At 36.9% G+C, this 19,432-nt stretch overlaps 1 protein-coding gene across 1 annotated transcript in view; it reads left to right on the top strand.

Annotated features, from left to right (window-relative positions):
- Positions 1-12,862, top strand: part of LOC139137221 (tumor necrosis factor receptor superfamily member 5-like) — a 29,145-nt gene extending 16,283 nt beyond the window's left edge. Inside the window, exons 5-8 of the mRNA XM_070705211.1 lie at positions 1,843-2,031; positions 4,312-4,475; positions 7,310-7,449; positions 8,799-12,862. The gene's annotated coding sequence lies outside the window, so the exon portion shown is untranslated. The remainder of the gene's footprint in view (positions 1-1,842; positions 2,032-4,311; positions 4,476-7,309; positions 7,450-8,798) is intronic.
- The last annotated feature ends 6,570 nt before the right edge of the window (positions 12,863-19,432 follow it).

The raw sequence follows: 19,432 nt of genomic DNA, 5'->3' as shown, positions 1-19,432 counted from the left end.
CTGTATGGGCGTCCGTCATCTCACAGCGATCAACATCATATCGACCATAAATAATTTCATGCCCCAGACTTTGGTAGTCCGTGTGGGCTACCATTTCATGGGTTTTGGTAGCCCCAGGGAAAAGTTGGTAGTCTATGGACGCGGGACTACCGCTAATTTCGAGCCCTGGTACTTCAGTGAGACACGTTCCCCAGTCAGTAAATGACAATGGGGCCGGGGTACCCCAGGCCTCCCACAAGTATCAGAGTGTTCACAGCCCCGTGGATTGTTGTAGCAAAGCCAGCGGTTTTCTCACAGAAACAAGTTGCATAATGTACTCAGTAAAACGTTGTCAGGTACATGTAACATGAAAACTGACTGAGGTCGAAGTGACTAAGGCACCGGGATTGATTTGACCACAAACAACGACAAGAGGGTGTGAATTACTTGGGTCGAAACGGACAGGGGTCGAGGTGACCTGCTGCCCTGGTCCTCAACTGCAGGCCGACGGCCTGGCTATGTTTACATAAGGCGTCCACATTTTTAGAAAATCGCTAAAAGTAGGCAGAAAGAAAGTACCCATTACGTGAAAACGCTAGGGTCGATAGGGGTCGGATGACAGTTTGACACATTTCGTACCATTAAGAGTTGAATGATACTACATTGACCGGGTTGACCATATGACTTTCATCAAAAAACGTCCGGGGAAAGTGAATACATTTGATGTTTGACCAAACTTTACAAAGCATCAATTTTTCGATCAAAAATTCACGCGTAGAACTAATGAAATTTGTAAAAAAACCACTGCCTTGTACATCAGGCACTAAAATGTCGTAGGCGTGAAAATGAGTTTATTAGAAAATACACAGTGGCTCTTAAAATTAGTTTGAAAATTTAGCGTCTTTACCGCGGTATCGCTAGATGGCCGTCGTTTTTGAAGCGAAGGCGAAGTGGTGGATTCTGGGATATCTTCCAGGGCGGCGTGTGCAAGCTCCAAGCTTGGCGCTTTTCCCATGATTCAAATTACATGGGCAACTTCCTGTACTATTTTTATCGTTTTTTGTAAAAAATCTTGCAAGTTATAAATGGCGAAAATAGCTTTTCCGGGGTAAGTGACCACAAAGCTAGCACATATGTAAAAATCATCCTTGGTGAACTTCCCCTTTAACTCAATAGGGGAAAATGAAGTTTTCTATTTTTGAAAACTTAAGACATGAGCATTTTCTTATTCCAAGAGCTTTAAAATAACCCCCCCCCCCCCAAGTGGTAGATTGGAAAAGAATTGTAAAAAATTGAGAGTACAAAGTATCCAGGCTGTCCCAGGTAGTGCATTCTGTGAGCTACCTCCATGGGTTGACCGAGACTGCAAATTTGTGAGCCAATCATATACCTGAATCAGAAAAAACTTTCACTTTTGTGAGAGGTAAAAGCTCTGCTACCAACTTTGTATTTTGAAAAAATCAGAAATCAGAAAAATCAGAAAAATCAGCATGATAGGAGAACATAAACAATGAAACTCCAAATTCAAACGACAGGTGATGTAAACTTTTGCTGAAACTTCCCCAATGAATTTTTCAACCATCTTGTACCAAATCAACAATAAAAATCCGGGTCAATGTGCAAAATCTGGTAACAGAGACACAAATTACCTAAACTACTGATATTTGAAATTAAAATTGCTGCCCTCCCTGTGTGTTAACTCTATGGCCTAAAACACTAAGATGATGGAAGTTTGTGTCACATCGAAAGCTTTAAAACAAGTGCTAGACCAGCATGGTATTGCCAAATATCGAGAGACCTCGTGTCTGTCCCTGAGGCATATTATACCTTAAATCTGCAACTTTTGTATATGTTTTCTAACAGGGGAAGAGAGAAGAGATGCAACAATGATGCCACTGAACCCCCAAAAGAAGGGATGAGCCGGACAAGCAAGACGGTGACAGTGGAACATTTACAGGTACACCGGGAACGGAGAGGGCTGCATCAATGGAAATCTCCAAAGAGAGACTTCTGACTCTGATCTGTCGGAGAGTCACGACCAGATGTTGAACGGTAAGTCTGCCAACATAAAAGTTGTGGTGAGAGTTCTGTAACAATAATGCACTCTTGATTAACTCCTTTTGAAAAACACTGAGACAAACACAAGTTTTTAGATGCTAGAAAATATGTCTCCTGTTTTTCACACCACATATTTGGAAAGCTCAGTGACATTTGAAGTTAATGCATGTCATTCATAGGTGATGCCTCTTTAGCGGCAGTCATGCCATGTTTAGCTCTTAAACTCTTCCAATCAATCCAATCACAGATCAGAACTTTTGGCAGTCAAAAATGACCTTTTCTTTGTGGCGGGTTGGCACAAATTTTGTCTCCATCATAACCTTATAACTACAATGTGTCAGTAAGAAACTAAACAGGTGATCATGCTGGTGTGTTTTCTTGGGGAGACATTTTCAAAAACGTGTGTATGGGTGTGGTGTGGGTGTGTGTGTGTGTGATGTATATATATATATATATATATATATATATATATATATATATATATATATATATATATATATATATATATATATATATATATATATATATATATATATATGTGTGTATGTGTGTGTGTGTGTGTGTGTGTGTGTGTGATGTATATATATATATATATATATATATATATATATATATATATATATATATATATATATATATATATATATATATATATATATATATATATATATATATATATATATATATATATACTGTTTGATCTTCGGTGAATTTCCAGATATGCATATGTACAGAGTTCTCACCAGAAAAAAAGTATTGTGGGACATATTGTCCTGCTGGGCAAAAAAGCAGGACAACAAATAATTTTTGTGAGACGATAAATATGGTAAAAAAGTCAAACTGCAAAAACGAACCTTATTCTATGCATGGGAAAAATAAAGGACTCAACAAATCATCCACACACAGTAAACACATCAGCTGATGTTTCTTATTAGTGCCTTTTAGTGAAATTCTATTGGACTTTTGTTCTTTTCAGTGTGGAAGTGCACTGATTAAGTTGAACTTTTCCATTTTGGGGTCCCCTACCATAATAGCTGCTAGAGTGGTCCAGCCATTCAGTGCCAAGCCCATTTCTGTCATGAAATTTTCATGCCATTTTGCACACTTAATCCCCTTTCACAGTCAGTACTATGGCAGCTATCTTAATCAAATTAGGAAACATATGCCTTTTATGTGTGTAAATAATAGACCACGATTTTGACGTGAAATTTCAGTTTCACCAGCCAAAGGTACAAGTTTTGCTGATTGATCGAAGCGAGTAACCCTTCGTCGTAGAAACCAAGGCAATCTGGAAGCAATACCCGTCAGAAGGCGTATTGGCCACAGTCACTTGTGATTCCATATATGATGGACACTGTGTAGTATGCATTCTGTATATCACACAGCGACTGTCGCAAATTGAACCATAAGTGACTGTGGTACTGACACACTGGACGTGTTTGCATTGCACTTGTCCAAGGAGGCTGGAGGTGTCATGGGCGCAATCTATGTTTTCATAGACTACAACAATAATAATTCAAACTACCAAAACACAAGAATGTAACGCTTGTACTGTATATCCGTACGGAATTACGTGAATGATTTAAGAAAAGTACCAACTCAAAGCATGTTGCATTATACCATGGGTTCCATAAGTATTGCAACCAGGGTATGGTAGGGTGCGACGTTAGTGTTCACGCCATTTAGATTTAGTCGATTTTTATCATCGAAAACTAATGTAACTTTGTCTGAGATAAATTTCTAGGTCTATGCTATGTTTTAATTTGTGTATAACTTCGCAGAACGTACTTGTTGTAATCAGGCATTTGCTCCATACACAAATTTGTAAGCGCGACCGATGACTAGAAATGATTGACAACTTACCCAAAACGTATTGATATTATTCCACAAGTCAGAAATTTAAACACGGAATTGTGTAGGAAAAAATCTCTTACTTCGCAAAAATGATGAATTCTTGGCTTGTGCATTTAATAAGTACATGTCTATTATTCTATGCTAACATGGTGACACGGTCTGTACTCACTTGTATTTTCCTTCTAATCTAATTTTCATATGTGAGAAGTGCTGGCTGTATATACAGCCAGTCTGCCATACGGCTAGCTCCATGACAAAACAGAAAGGTAGGCGAGAATGTTGCAGAATCGCGGCCTGGTGAGAACACTATATATGCTAATAAATATATACTAACATATATACATACAAATATATATATATATATATATATATATATATATATATATATGTATTCAGCAACTGGTCTGCGTTTGTTCACAGCTACAAACAGCGGACAAGGAATGTGTGTACAACCACACACACACGAGTCAGAAGAGCATGCTGATAAAATACTGAGGGAAGTGGCACATTATTTACAGAAACTGGAAGGACAGTATCACAGGAAAATCTCCAAAGAGGACAACCTGACAACCAGGTGTTAAATGGTAAGTCTTGACAAAATGATCAAATTAAGCTTCAGTGTGATTCCTATGTGATTTACCCCTGCCACAAACATTATCTTTTTGTGGAGTTATGTTGTACAGTTGGTCAACTTTTCTTGTGATTTTCCAGTGATTACACTCACCACTCCTGGTTGTCAGGGTGATGTATACCCGGGTATCAGATCTGATAAGTTTGTGATTGCACTGGTTTAGTGATTATTCGAAGTGCAGACTGCTTTATGATTTGTCAAATCTCATAAAGGAAAGTCAGAACAGCATTTTATTTCGGTATTATACAGTAAATTTCTGAACCATGATTGTTCAGAACCTTACATACTTGAAAAACATGCTGTGTTTTTATGGTAAGGGCAGTGCATAAATGTCACCAGGGTTCTCCTGGGCATATCACTGCAATCAGATTTTGGAACAAAAAATTTTTTACCAATGTTCCAAAATATCAGTGCTCCCCAACCTTTGCAAAAACACAGGTAATACTTGCACTTTATGACGGGTACATAATACTAGCAAACACCACTATTGATCATAGCGAACAATGCTTATCCATCTATTTGACTCTGCTGTCAGTGATGTGGACATTATTCAGTAGATTGGTTAATTGTCTGTCGGTGACCTCTGTCAACTTCGCACTCCTCTTGAACCACTTCTCAGAAAAAGCGCCTACTGGTTTACAAGTCAGTCTGGATGACCAGACTTGTAGTTGTTGAAACGGTAATGAAATTTGTACATGCAAACTTAGGGGCTTATTTTTCTTACTTGTCCTTGACTGTTGATTGTCTTTGATTGTTCAGAACATGCATTTGCTGTATGACAGCAGCAGATGACTGCCATGCTGATCATAGCAAATACCAGTATGTTATGGAAATGATTTACCATTAGAACTTTGGAAAACGTTTAAATAGAGTTGAAAAGGTGTATAGGTAAAAGTTAGGGCTTAAATATTTGGCCAGATCATCTGTGATATTGCTGATCGTATAACTTTCCATTTTTACATAGTTTTCTGTGTCATAATTGAACTCAGCCCACCATTTTAGAATTATCAGAATTCTATTAAAGATTCTTGTCGCTAGATACAGGTAACATGCTGAAAAGCAAATTCTTCTGTTGATACTACTGTGTTTTTTCAGAATTTGCCAGCTCTATTCCTATGCAGAAGGTGTGTGTATACACTGAGTGCAAGATGTGAGGACATGAATATTCCACATCGATAAAGAATCATTAGTATAAAATAACTAATATTGAAACAATGCTCATTACAGGTATGTAGGAGTATCTCAAACCATACACTCCGAGTTCCAAAACCAAGTCGGACTTGCAAGTCCAAGTACTCGGACTGTACTCGGACTTGCATACTCCGAGTAACACTGCTTACTCGACTTGTATACCCGAGTACATGGTCTACTCGGACATGAATACGCCGAGTAGTACGTGTTCCAAGAAATGCATATTTTGCCATGCCGGACAAGAAACTATCTGTTGAAAAAAGTATATTATTACTCACAGAGTTTACGGCTAGCGCGAATCGATATATCGAAAATCTGCTCTTTTGAAAAAAAATTTCATTTTCACGATGTCTTGTAATCTGTTGCGCAATGTATATTTAAACACGGCCCGTCCACAAGGTTACCCTCAGAAAAAAGCTGCTGCCACGGCCAGTGGCAAAGTTTTTTGAAAGATGACTTAGACGTAACATTTACAGTAAAACCAATAAACTTCAGCAGGTCCAGCCAGTTACTCAGTCCGATCGCTCCATAAGCGAAATCAATGCATGACATCACAGGTTAAGTCAGGTCATTATTTACAACCAAGTGGTCACTTGCACTTGGTTCATACCAAACACGAGCGCACTGTGCTCATTTTATTTTGAACAACTATTAGTTCAATTATTTTATCAAGACATAAATATGCCTAAAATGCTTGGGAAAGTCTATCATGGCCTCGCCACGCTAGCAAACCAATTGGCCATGACGTCACAGGTCAACAGGTCATTCGATAATGGCGTCCCTGTGTTAATAACTCGCAGTGATGCATCGCGGTGATCATGAAATGTTGTTGTGCCCAATTCAAGTCATGTATCAAATCAGGATCTAATCCGGTAGTGAAACGGAAGACAACACAAACTCATAATTTGCGTGACGGTAGCTACACTCGACAACGACAATGACTTGAGCGTGTTGTACAAGATACTAAGCCATGCTATGCACAGATCAGAAGTCAGGCAGATCGCGTTAACAACTCTTTCTCTGAGCGACTGGAAGAACTGTAGTGTATATGCTGTTTGCAAATTTTTATCACAAGATCGAATATTTCCTTGTTTTTTTCAGCATTGCTTTTTCTATAAGCATGTGTAAGTCGGCGTATTCAACTCCGAGTAGGCCATGTACTCGGAGTATAGAAGTCCAAGTAAAGCAGTTTTTACTCAGAGTATGCAAGTCCGTGTACTCGGACTTGTAAGTCCGACTCGGTTTTGGAACTCGGAGTATGCTTTTGAAGGCACTCTTACATACCTCCTCATTAACATAATGTGCACAAATGAATAACTAACATACTGGTACCTCCAATCTTACAGTAATAGGGTGTGTAAATACCACAACAAACCATTTCCAGAGGACCCTTGGTTCAATTATTTTGCAATTTTCAGAACTTATTGATCATGTTGCAGACATCTATATAGTTTCAATGTTTGTGCAATCATTTTATGTACTTGGTGAGCCAATGTGTTTGTTTGGAGCTGGTTAAATGCAATTTCTCTTAGTTTGTGTGTTGCTTTTTCTCATTGTTTCATATTTTCAACAAACAAATATTGTGTAATTTTGTAGATCCTGATGAAGCTAACGAAGTTGTTGATGGGAATGAAGGCTATGGGATGACACATGAGGATCAGAAAGTTCTACTTTCCTTGATGCCAGCTTTTAGGACAGATTTACCAGTTCAACAAACACTTGATTGGATGTATGATGTAAGACTAAATAAACAAATTGTTTTCCCTTGGACTTCAAATGAGCCCACATTCAAGTCTACTGCCAAAGAAGGCAAGGGCATCGTGTGATGCATCTACATACCTGATTGTAGCTCATGTTTAGGCCAAAGACACCCACTCCCATACCAAGAACAAACTTGTTGCATCCCAGTCTGTCCTCGTTGAACCTTTTAAGCCTGCTTAAATAAACCTAGCTGTAAAGTCTGAACCTGTCCATGGATAGTCACATACTGGCACTTGCAATGATCTGCAGCAATCATAAACCAAGATTACTCACAAAAATATTGCCAATGGCTATATAGTGCCTTGAAAAATTTGGCATAGGAAGATGATAGTTTCAATCTACTGTCTCTGATATTTTAATGTAAATATTGCTATTTTCTTTACATTGATTAAAACAGGCAAACATACACAAGTGGGTTAACCCGTTGAGCGTTGTAATTTTTTTCTTCCAAATGTTTAATGCAATATGTTGCCAATCTTTATGAATATTTCTATAATTTTTTTGATACTTTTTGGACCAAATGGACATCACATTTCATTTGCTACAGTTGTTTATCCAAATTTTGACAAAAATATGAAAAAAATTGACGGGGATATATTTCAAAAGGTGTCAAAAATTGACTTTGGCGGTTCAAAGGGTTTATTCAAATTGATATCGTAAAACAGGCAGTAAAGAGACATTGTCTCTGCAGCCAGGGCAGTGAACTTCTAAGTATTGGCCGAGCAACAAAAATGATTCCACAACTCCATTACATGTTATATGAGCAACGGTTGCAGGTTTTGAAATTGCCAAGTCTGAAAAGTCGCAGAGAGAGAGGCGATATGATTGAGGTCTTCAAAATAATGAACCACATCGACTCCTGTAACATATCACTTAATTTCAACACATCGTCAAGGAGCAGAGGCCACGCTTACAAACTGATAAATCCAACTACAAGACTGGATATCAGGAAATTCTCATTTGCACCGCGAATCGTCAACTTGTGGAATAGTTTTGCCAAACTGGGTGGTCAATGCAAGTAGTGTAAATTCCTTCAAGAACATGTATGATTGCTACATGGAATATTTGATTGTCATCAGCTCATAATGTTGCCATCAACTTAGAGGGATGTTCCATTATCTGATAGGATATCTATTCCCTTATTGAACTGAACTGAACTGAACAGAACTGAACTATTCTTATACACATGTACACGTGGTCATGAAAAGAGTTCAGACTTGGTGGTGTACAAACTCTTTGATAACAAAGTTTTACACATAAATGTATCATATGTGAAATTTTCATTTGCTAATTTAGCATTGCTGTGTTTCATTTATTTGTGTAGGTATTTGATGAAGAGGAGGTTGAAGAAATCACACTTTCAAGCAAAACGCCGCATCAGCAGAGACGTTGCTTGATATATACTCTAATCAAGAAAGGTCCAGAGGCCTTTCAGAGGTTTGTCTCCGTTCTGGATAAAGTGCGCCCTCATTTGGCTGATGCAGTGAGAGATCGCAAGAACGAAAACAGCTCGATGAAGTTTTAGAAGGATTGCCATCTTTGGAACAGTGAATTCATTCTGACAGTGTCTTTTTTTCAGCAGAGGTGTAAATCTACCATGAAGCATTGAGTCATCTAGTTATGACAAATGTAATGATAGAAGCTGCAATATGATAGAATTCAGTCTATGATTTCTGCAAGTTACAGACCATGCAGTCAAATCTTGATAGTTCAGAGAATGGGCATTCCTTTGCTTGCTGATAAATACTGGGCGACATGAGTTCTGTACATGAAATTCTGTATGACAACACAGAAAAACCCAGAAAAATTTCATAATATCTGGCAGGTGAAGTCAGTGTTACGTCAATGAAATTTCATCCCATTTCAATTGTTGCATGCAGGTGAATTCTACAGCATCTGTAGCAGCACTTCTCAAGAATCTTTTTTACTACCTTGTACAATCTCAAATCGTTCATCCTTAATTGATTTTATGCAAGTTCCTACCCATTCTAATAAATATACCTTGATTCTCGTTTTCTCATTATTGCAAGAGATGACACAAAGACTCTTTGGTGAGCAGTCTTTCTGTTACATCAGCCCTACATTATTGAATCGTGTTCCTTCTGACTTTTGTCATTCCAAGTCTGCTCTTTCCTTCCACCGTTCTCCAAAGACATATCTGTTTAAACTTTAGTTTCAAGCTTTTTCATTCCCCTAGTCTCCACTGCCTGTGTTTCAGCTTTTCCTCCTCCATAGTGTAATTTGTCATTTTTGAGCCTCAAGCTCTGTAGTCAGAGGTTCAGCTCATTACAAGTGTACTTATTATCATTATTGTTATTATTATTATTAAACTGTAGGAAAAGTGAATCTTGTTAAGTTTCCTGCAAAAAAAAGTTGTGTGTCAACTGAAATATTGTCAACTGGAGATATTAAATTTTTAGCTGATTTTGTTTAACCCTTGCACCCTGACCCCGTGGTAATCTATGACGTCATAGGACATTTATGTCCGAGCCGGGTTCAAAGGGTTAAGGGAGACTTCAGCTTTATATCAATTATCATGAGTAAGGTTATGCTGACTATAAGTGAGTTTCACCAAATGATATGTATACTAACTACTCAATCACTGTTCAGATTTTGCATTGCATACATTGTTTTCTTTTGACTTTTTGAGGAACCTGTAAATGGAAATTGATTCCACAGGATTTCCGAATAAATAAATAAATAAATAAATAAATAAATAAATTGCTGAAGTAAAATCTCGGGCAGCTGCAACCATATTGGTGCTGTAATTTATTCACCAAAATTTTAGTGCAACATTTTACCAATTGTCATGAATTGTTTTGTTTTGTCGATAATTTTGTACCAAATGGACATCACCTTTCTTTGGCTACAGCTTTTTGTCAAAATCTTTGCAAAAATCTCAAAAAACGGACTTGGAAATATTTTATAAAGGCGACAAAAAAACTAACTTTGGCACTCAAAAGGGTTAGGCTCGTGAAGTTTCTTTGAAAGTATGGAAGTTAAAGTTAGATTTGTATTGCAAGGATTAATAAGCACTGAATTCTTTTGGGTAAAAATCTGTGTTATCTGTGTACAGTACTTTGGTAAATCAATCAGTGTGCTTCCATTCAAGAGCTCATGAAATTTTGTCCTTGCGCAAGGTGCAGAACAATAGCTGAAATACTTATATTGTTCAGACTTATACTGTTTGGTCAATAATATTAGCTTTGTAGAGAATTATCAAAAACATTCTGTGGGACCAACAAAATCCATTGGTAGTTGCATATTATAGTCAACAGTTGTAATCTTTTGAAAGTCTAGTATATTTTTTTTCTAATGTAAGAATTCTCTGAAAGGGAAAGAAATGCTATATTTATAAAGTCACCTCTTTTTATGTTTTGCCATGTGAATGACTTTAAGTGTCGACTGTTCATTCCAGCCTTTAGTGAATACATGACAGCCCAGTAGTAAGCAGCTTTGCTTCATTTGTACATTTTCAGAGGTACTAGTAGTGGCCAGAACTTTAAAATTAAATTTCTACCATACACATAGTGTGTGCACCATTGTTTTGTAAGTCTGTAAAACAAGCATGTACTTATACCCAATAGATATTACTCTTTTGTGATCATGTCCTTTTGAAGGTGTTTTCAACTTTCTCAAAGTAAAATCTGTGTGAGTGTGGCTTTCTGTTGTCACATATAGAAAAATGGGCTTAGCATAGCAGATTTTCTGTATTGTTGATTCTGTGTAAAACTTATCTTTTCCGTACTATTCAAAAGTAAAACAGCAATTGTGCAATTTAACTTGATCAAAAGGGGCCATGTTTGTACATTATATTGTTACATCTCTAGAATTTGTAATTTTACATTTTTTTTAAAAAGTATTTACACAAAAAACTTGTACAGTTCTACCACAGTAACTTCCCATTAGTGCAGCATTGCTTGATTTTTACCACCTTTACATTTTATGCTGCCAATCATGTATATTTTTGTATAAATTTGTAAGTTTTTTAGCTACTATAGACTATAGTCTATAGAAGCTATTGGGATGGGTATCCGTCCGGCGTCCGTCGTCAGTCTGTATGTATGTATGTATGTATGTATGTATGTATGTCCGTTTGTGAGGCGTCCGTCCACTCAAATATCTTGAGAACCGCAGTACTTACTGATTTGATATTAGTTGTGTAGATGAAAAATATGATTTTGAGAAACTATTTTTTTTAATTTTTTGATATTGTTGAAATAGGCAAATTAATGCCAAAAAAGGTGTTTTTGGTAAAAAATCTTCTTCATAACCGCTGGTCAGACAGCTGTGTTATTTGGTATACAGGTCCCTAGGGGTAACCTGACTTAGACTTGTTCAAATTGTGATGAAATATGCAAATCTGTATTTTTAAGGAATTTTTTTGTCATTTTTGGTCAAATTTGACTTACATTGTATGTAATTCTTGTACTGTATAAACCCTATCAATTCACCAGAAAAAAATAATTAATATGATTTTAAATAATTGAATTAATTAGGAAATCATCAAAGCCAAAACAATTTTAGTGTAGAATTATCAGAAAGTTCAACTTTTTTTGACAGTTCATAGTGAAATGCTTACCATCTTGGAGGATTAAAACATGTAAAGGCAACTTTCCTGAATCCCAACTTTGACATATTCTGAACCGTCATTTATTGTGCCCTGTATGTTATCTAAAAGAAATTGCTCAAAATAGTCAATAGAGATAGAGATAGAGATAGAGATAGAAAAAGTTCTAATTTCCATTTATGGTTGACTTGGTAAGGATAAAATAAAATTACTTTTTGAGGAAAAAAATAGAGTGGTCAATTAAAAGAGTGGTCAAAGTGATAGGGTTTTTATGGTAAAGCTGGGCTGTATAAGATTCCTCATGTGCTATTTATAGCAATTATGCAATCTGTGTAAACAGTGCAATGAAAGTGTAACATGATTCCTTATAATGCTTTTGATGACCTTGAAATCTTAAGTTTCAAACCTTTGTCTCTTCAGTGTGCTTTCTCTGAGTATGTACAGTCTCAACTTATTAAACAGAACTCAATGTTAATCAAAGATATCCACCTTCTTCATCAATACATGTGTCACAAAAGGTTATTCTCTACATAACACAACAGAGCTCTGTCAACTGTTGAGTTGCTTGTTCTTTCAAAACCGCTGGTCAGACAGCTTTAGTATTTAGTTTACTTGTCCGTAGGATGACCTTAGTGAGATAATTTCATACAGTCAGGAAATACTTAATTTTGTATCCATGTCTATAGTAGCTTCAGGGACTTTGGCCCTATGTTTAAAGATGGTGTCCATAACATGACGCTGAATTTAACTCAGCAAATCGATAGGGCACCTCAAATTATATCTATTTTGAAAATAAATTAAAACTTATATGATAAGAGTTTCTTGTGATAGGTATGATTTATGCAGAGCCAGACACTCGGTATTCATTCTTGCTGGCCTACTTCCTCTCATCACTCACATACATGTACTTTCATTTTATTGTCATCGTACCACCATCATGACTCCAAAGCTAATGAAACATTACCGATTGCCGATGACATCAGACTTCTGTGCATAAACATGCGAAGATAAATATTTAAATTTGCATTGAAAAATTTTGATTTTTTATTGGAACAGTAAAAGTCACATGTGTGTTGATCGCATCATTAAGCTGCAATAATCGAGATAGGTGCGCAGGGGCAAAACTTGTCAGAAATTCACCCCAAAATTTTTTCTTTGTTACCATATACAACAATTTTAAGTATGCCAACCCTAAAGCCACCCTAACCCTTATTCTAAACCCCTCCAAACATTGTATTTGATGTGCTTCTCCCAAGGAAAGTCTGCAATTAAAGTGACTTCGGGGGGGGGGGGGGGGGGGGCTAAATGAATTCTTGCCAGAATTTCTGTCAGCCACAGGAGATTTCTAGCACAGTTCACATTTTTCAATAACAAATCTGCAATCATAATCAGTGCCATTGAACCATTTTAGGAAACGCCAAGATAACGTGGCAATTACATCTGATGTGGATGGCATAGTTCTATTCTGCCACATTAGATAGCTCCACTGATCACGAATGACCAAATGATAAATTGACCACCTCAATAATTGAAAGAGTGTAAACACAATCAACTAATTTTTATTATTCATTTTATTAAGGCCAAGGAGTGATAACTTCATGGTTTTCAATAGTTTTGTTGGAAACATTGAGGTTTATCTGCACACGATATATTACATGAATAGGAACTAGGACAATGGAATTATTTTGCAGCCAATTGAGAAAATACATAATTGTTTTGAGGAACAGTTGCAGCCATCTCTTGATTGGCAGAACACCCCTATGCACAGTAGATCGAACATTGTATGCTTACATACCATTTTGCTCTGTGTTATCTGTTTACAGGCATGATTGTTAGGATGTTGAGGGCATCGTGTGACCAACTATTGAACATGCTCAATGACAATGTTTGATTAATACTCTAATAACCCAAGGGCCAGAAGCGTACAAAACATTTGTCTCTGTGTTGGATGTGTGCCCTCATCTACCGTAGCAGGACCGGGAACAGAGACAGAAAGGGAGAACTGAAGGATTATCGTGTGGCGATGTCTAAATTGTGTCTGACACTTTGTAGCAGAGATGTAAAACAAAGAACGCTTTAATTTTACAGAATAATGCTATTGAAAATTAATAAAAAACACTGCAATGTGACCCAAACTGTGAGTCTATATATAGACTCCATAACTATATCAAGGTCAGTCAAATTTTCGTTTGTTATGCCTCAACCAGGAAGAGACCAGTATACTCAGTATTGAAACGCCACCAGTGTTGGAAGTGGAGTACACCATCTTAAAGCCCTCAGTGTATGAATGGTCGCAAAGTTTGAATGTAATGGTGGACTCTACATGAAACCACTCAACAATGAGGGCTAACAGATATCTTCACTGACATCAGATAACATCCATGGATGCATGAGAATGAGCATGAAAGATACATTGGTGTATATCTACCTCCTCCTGACAAGATGAAGGGGTAAACTAGCAAAGGACGAACCAATTCTTATGAAGTTGATAAAGTATTTACCCCTTCATCTAGTCAGGAGGAGGTAGGTATACACCAATGTATCTTTCATGCTCATTCTCATGCATCCATGGATGTTATCTGATGCCAGTGAAGATATCTGTGTGCCCTCATTGTTGAGTGATTTCATGTAGAATCCACCATTACATTCAACATACTTATTGTCTTGAATCCTTTCAAACATTTTCTTGTACATAGTGCCATTACTTACTATTACAGTATAAAGGTATGGTCAAACCAACCCCATAGACAAAGGGTATAAGTCAGTGTTCCAACTGAAATAAAGTCAAAGGAAGAGATTTCAATCATTTTCCCTGTTCGCAATTGCTGCATGACAAATTTTGACAGAAACCCTCCAGGCTACTGCAGTCGTCAAAGGTCTACCTTGGAAAGTGACAGGAGATCTGTACCGAATGAAGTTTAGAAATTCAGTACTCAGACATAATTATGTTCAATAATTAGTATTTTATAGGATGTAGATGATAGTGTTGTATTAAACAGCTATAGTCTTTCCCATCCCCTTTGAGCACGTCATAGGCTGTGCTGAACCTAACAGTAGTCAAGCTACCGTGTATTATTAACCATCATCACTTAAGTCATGGGACCTTGTCTCACAGAATGTTAAATGGGGATGTATTGATGTTGAGGTCTCAGATGCAGCTATGAAAAAACGGAAAGAATACCCACTTTCATATGGCCAACTCCATTTTCCCTTTGCAATGACAGAATGGAATTTTGCACTCCAGTCAGTTTTCAGTTTTAATTTTTAGACTTCTAAAAGCCAGCAATCTAGACAAACATACAAAAGTATAATGAATAATCACATTCATCTTGCTATCTTAACATTGAAATCATTTCTCGTGTACTCGTAAGTTTTGTTGTTGTCCTCACACTGAAATCTGATTGTTTGGGAGCTTGACTCTTGTTGTTCCCAATACTCAAATTCTGCACAAAGCATTGTATCACTGCACATATTTGAATCTTGACTTTTCATTCTTGTTATTGCACACAAGATGTGTTAGATGTAAGTTGTCAAAGTTTCTTTTTGTATTTATCAGTCGTAGTCGAAACATCAGCTTTAATTCCAGTCCGCTTTCCTTCTGAGGGTTTACAGTTCACTTTCTTTCCATGGGCATTGTCGAGGCAAAGCAAACACAGTATAAATTTCCCATGCCCAACTGATCTTTTGATGTGCAAATGTTGTTTTGAGAGTGCCAAGATCGCTGTGGCCTTCCTCATGCTTACACATTGGCAACTACCAAGTTCACGACTGCTCTGTTGAATGAATTGTACATTTTTACTATTGTATCATGCAGCTGCATAAAAATGAAATTTTCTTTAAAATTGAACTGCATGTGTAATCCTGCACTTGCCTGCAATTTCTGTTATTTAAAAATAAGTCTATTTACAGGGCGTCAATGCAATTTCATGACAGAAGTACATCTACTTTTTCATATTTATTTTTCTTTCTTCAAAATTTTACAGTAGCTGAGACGCCCTGCAGCTTTCTCTGCTTGTTAACATACTCTTCCTAATGTGAATATGTACATTTTATACTGACATTTTATGTATTGTGAACAATTTATATTCTAAAATTGCATCTCTGTACAAAATTTCTAATTTCATAAGAAAATGGATGCTAAAGCGATGTTAAACATACCATTGTGCAATTATTTTTTGCAAATAAAAACTTTTATATTTTACTATATTCAGTTTGAGATCTATTTACTCTGTCTGTTGTGATGGCCATCATCAGTCCCACTCAAACAGATACTTCATTCTGTAATCAGCAATTAAATCAAAATGCAACGAGAATGCATTTTCATTGGCCATCATTTCCGGCTCAGAAATTTAAACTTTGTTGCAAAGTTCCATCGAATGGCCGGTCGTCTTCGTAATTTCAATAACAAAGTCATAGTATGGACAATTTCTGTGTCCAGTTGGGTTTGACTGAATTTAGCCAGCTCGTCCCAAAGTGACAGACCCAGCAGACATGGCATGCCAAGTACTGACTGAATTTCAGGTCCCAGGCTTTGGTAGCACAGTAATAATGAAAAACAATTCCTATTGGTAACTATCATTTTTACTTATTAAAGAAACACCTTTTGATTCGAAAACCCCTGGCAGAAAGGAAAATCGTTGCAGCGATGAGAATGAAAAATATTTTTCATTTTCTGTATTTAAAATATGTCACTGTATATCAATGTTTTGTGAAATAGTGTATGTTGCTTTCTCATACCGAGTTCTCACGGAAAAAACAGAAAAGGATCAGGATTTTGCAATGCTTTGCATATGAACTGCATATTTCATTATGAGTAGTACACTTTGCAAAACAGACTTTCAGTTTGCAAACATTTAGATATCTCATATATATCTCTGAGATATTAACGCCAAATACTGTAACTGAATGATGCAATTCGTAGCCGGCATGATGCTTTGCAAAACAGACTTTCAATTCGTAAACATCCAGATATATTTGATATATATGTCTGATCCAAATGATGCAATTTTTGGCTGGTATGATGCACTTTAGGAATTTAGGAGCCCGTGTCTTAATTCAAAAACACACTGACCCCTCTATTGAGCATTTAAAAAACATGGTGATCCCCCTATCACCAAAGTCAAAAACAGGGTGACACCCCATCCCCCACTCCCATGGATCCACCGGCCCAAGGCTGAAGAAACTGGCCAGTCCCTAAGTACTGCATTGCAAATTGATGTTGGACTGTGAGGGCGCACGGAGCCATTTCCATTGATCGGCACAAGAGTGAGACAACTTTTAATCAGTGGATAAAAGTTTTTTAAAACAATACTACAGTAAAACAATTAAGTGCAATGCCTTTTTTCTCGCAGTAGACAGCTTCATAAGGGTGTGAGACAAGGGTGCTCTTTATCACCATTACTGTATATTATGGCAGCAGATGTTTACGAATTAAAAGTCTGAACAGTAGTGAGTTAGTTTCTGCCGGATTCCGGGAGAAACTCCCCTGTATAGCGTTCACCCCACTAATCGCGTTCACCCCACTCACACGTTTCACATGAAAGCAGATCATCGCGTTCACCCATAGACAGTACTCTACTGTCTATGGTTCACCCAACTCAAACATTCACAAATCACAGACTTGAACCAAGTCTAGATTTTGGGCTAATAGTTGTTAGGTCTCTGTATTTTCACAGCTAGTGCCTGCATGAATATGTATTGTAAATCCATCTTTGTGAAGTGTATTACTGTACACGTACAAAGAACATATTTCTGTCAAAGTTTGATCGTGTAGCCTTTGCAGGAAAAGTTCAGCTCAACTGCTACACATGTTTCAGACAACACAAGTGTGTTGTATGGTTGTGGATAATACAGAGAGGAGTATAATTTTTGTTTCTAATAATAGTTACAGGCTACATACCAAAGTCTACTGCTTGCTCCCATAGAAATGTGCTTGGTGCTATATTTGCCCCGTTAACTGACAATGGTTAAAAATGATGAGGTTCAAAGTAGTGAATTTAGTAATGAGTCGAGTTTGAAAGGTTTTGTACTGACATCAACAACTCAAAGAAGAAAATATTATTTTTAAGGAAACGGTCTATCTTTACAACAACTATGGAAATTCATAAATCCAGTACAAATTCATAAAATTTATGCATATCATAAGCACATCCCTGAGCACACCCTCACCATTACTTGTCTGTCGGTATGTTCATAGATATTACTCTCTACTGCAACTACAGCAACCTTTAAAACTTTGTGTAATATGACAGATGTCTCAACTGCAAAGGTCTTTCCAGTAAATTTCTGACTGGCCTTGTTGCATTATGTAGCTCACTAAATAAAATTTTGATGCCCATTTCATATCTGACGGACAAAAGTGAAGTAAAAGATAACATAAATCTTGCAGTCGTATCTGTTTGGTTTGCAAGTAAACGGTTTTAGTTGCCAATCCTCAAAGGACACCGTCATTTTACTGACAGAAAGGCATGTACTGTCATTTGTCGCACAAAGCTGCGAAACTCACCATGTACGGTAATTTCATTTTAAACGTTTATCAATAGTTTCGCTCTGTTTGCAGTCAATAAAATAGGAAGAAACTATACAATACAATTGAGCGTATAGCTACGCTCCGCATCGATGTACACATCGACTGCACAACTGAAAATGGTGGACGGCACTAAAAATTAGATAGATCTTTATTGAACCGTATGCCAGTCTGACATATTAGCACATACAATAAAGATATTGAACCTTGAAAAAGGAAACTTCAAGTTGCACAAGTCAGAAAGAAAGAAAGAAAAACCTCAAAATTCATTTAGAAATAATATAACACTTTCTCTTTTGAAAACAACAATAAATAAATTTTGCCAAAGAAACCGCTGTGTTATTGTTTGTCATTATTTCAATAAATGTTTCAGTTAAACTTTGTTTCTTGTCTTTTAAACGCGGGTTTTGTATTCTTTCTTTGTTATATAATGGGCATAAGAGTAGAAAGTGTATTTCGTCTTCTATTTTGTTATTCTTGCAACATGGGCAGAGATGTTTTTCTGCTCCCATTTTACGATGTCTACCTGTTTCTAGAGAAAGATAGATAGAGTGGCAACGGGTATTGTTTAAGGCGTGAAGCGGTTACGTAACCCATCCATGTTCGCCTCGCCTCAGGTTGCTCTCGCCTCTCTTTTCCGAAGAGTGCCGACCATGAATCCTTCGGTAATTTTCGGATTTTCGCCAATTGTTAAGCGAAAGTATGTTCGGCAAAGTTTGTGTTGTTGTTGTCGTGTGGTGCTGAGCGGAATTGACGTGCTGACGAAAACGGGAGTGTTTTGAGCTTCAGGAAAATGAGTTTACCGTTTTAAAAATTCCTCTCATATTTTATGAATATATAATGAGTGTATTTGAACCAAATT

Source organism: Ptychodera flava, chromosome 7, assembly GCF_041260155.1.
Source record: "Ptychodera flava strain L36383 chromosome 7, AS_Pfla_20210202, whole genome shotgun sequence".
In the NCBI taxonomy this organism is placed as follows: Eukaryota; Metazoa; Hemichordata; class Enteropneusta; family Ptychoderidae; genus Ptychodera; species Ptychodera flava.
The sequence above is the reverse complement of the archived record's forward strand: the minus strand, read 5'-3'. Positions and strand labels throughout refer to the sequence as shown.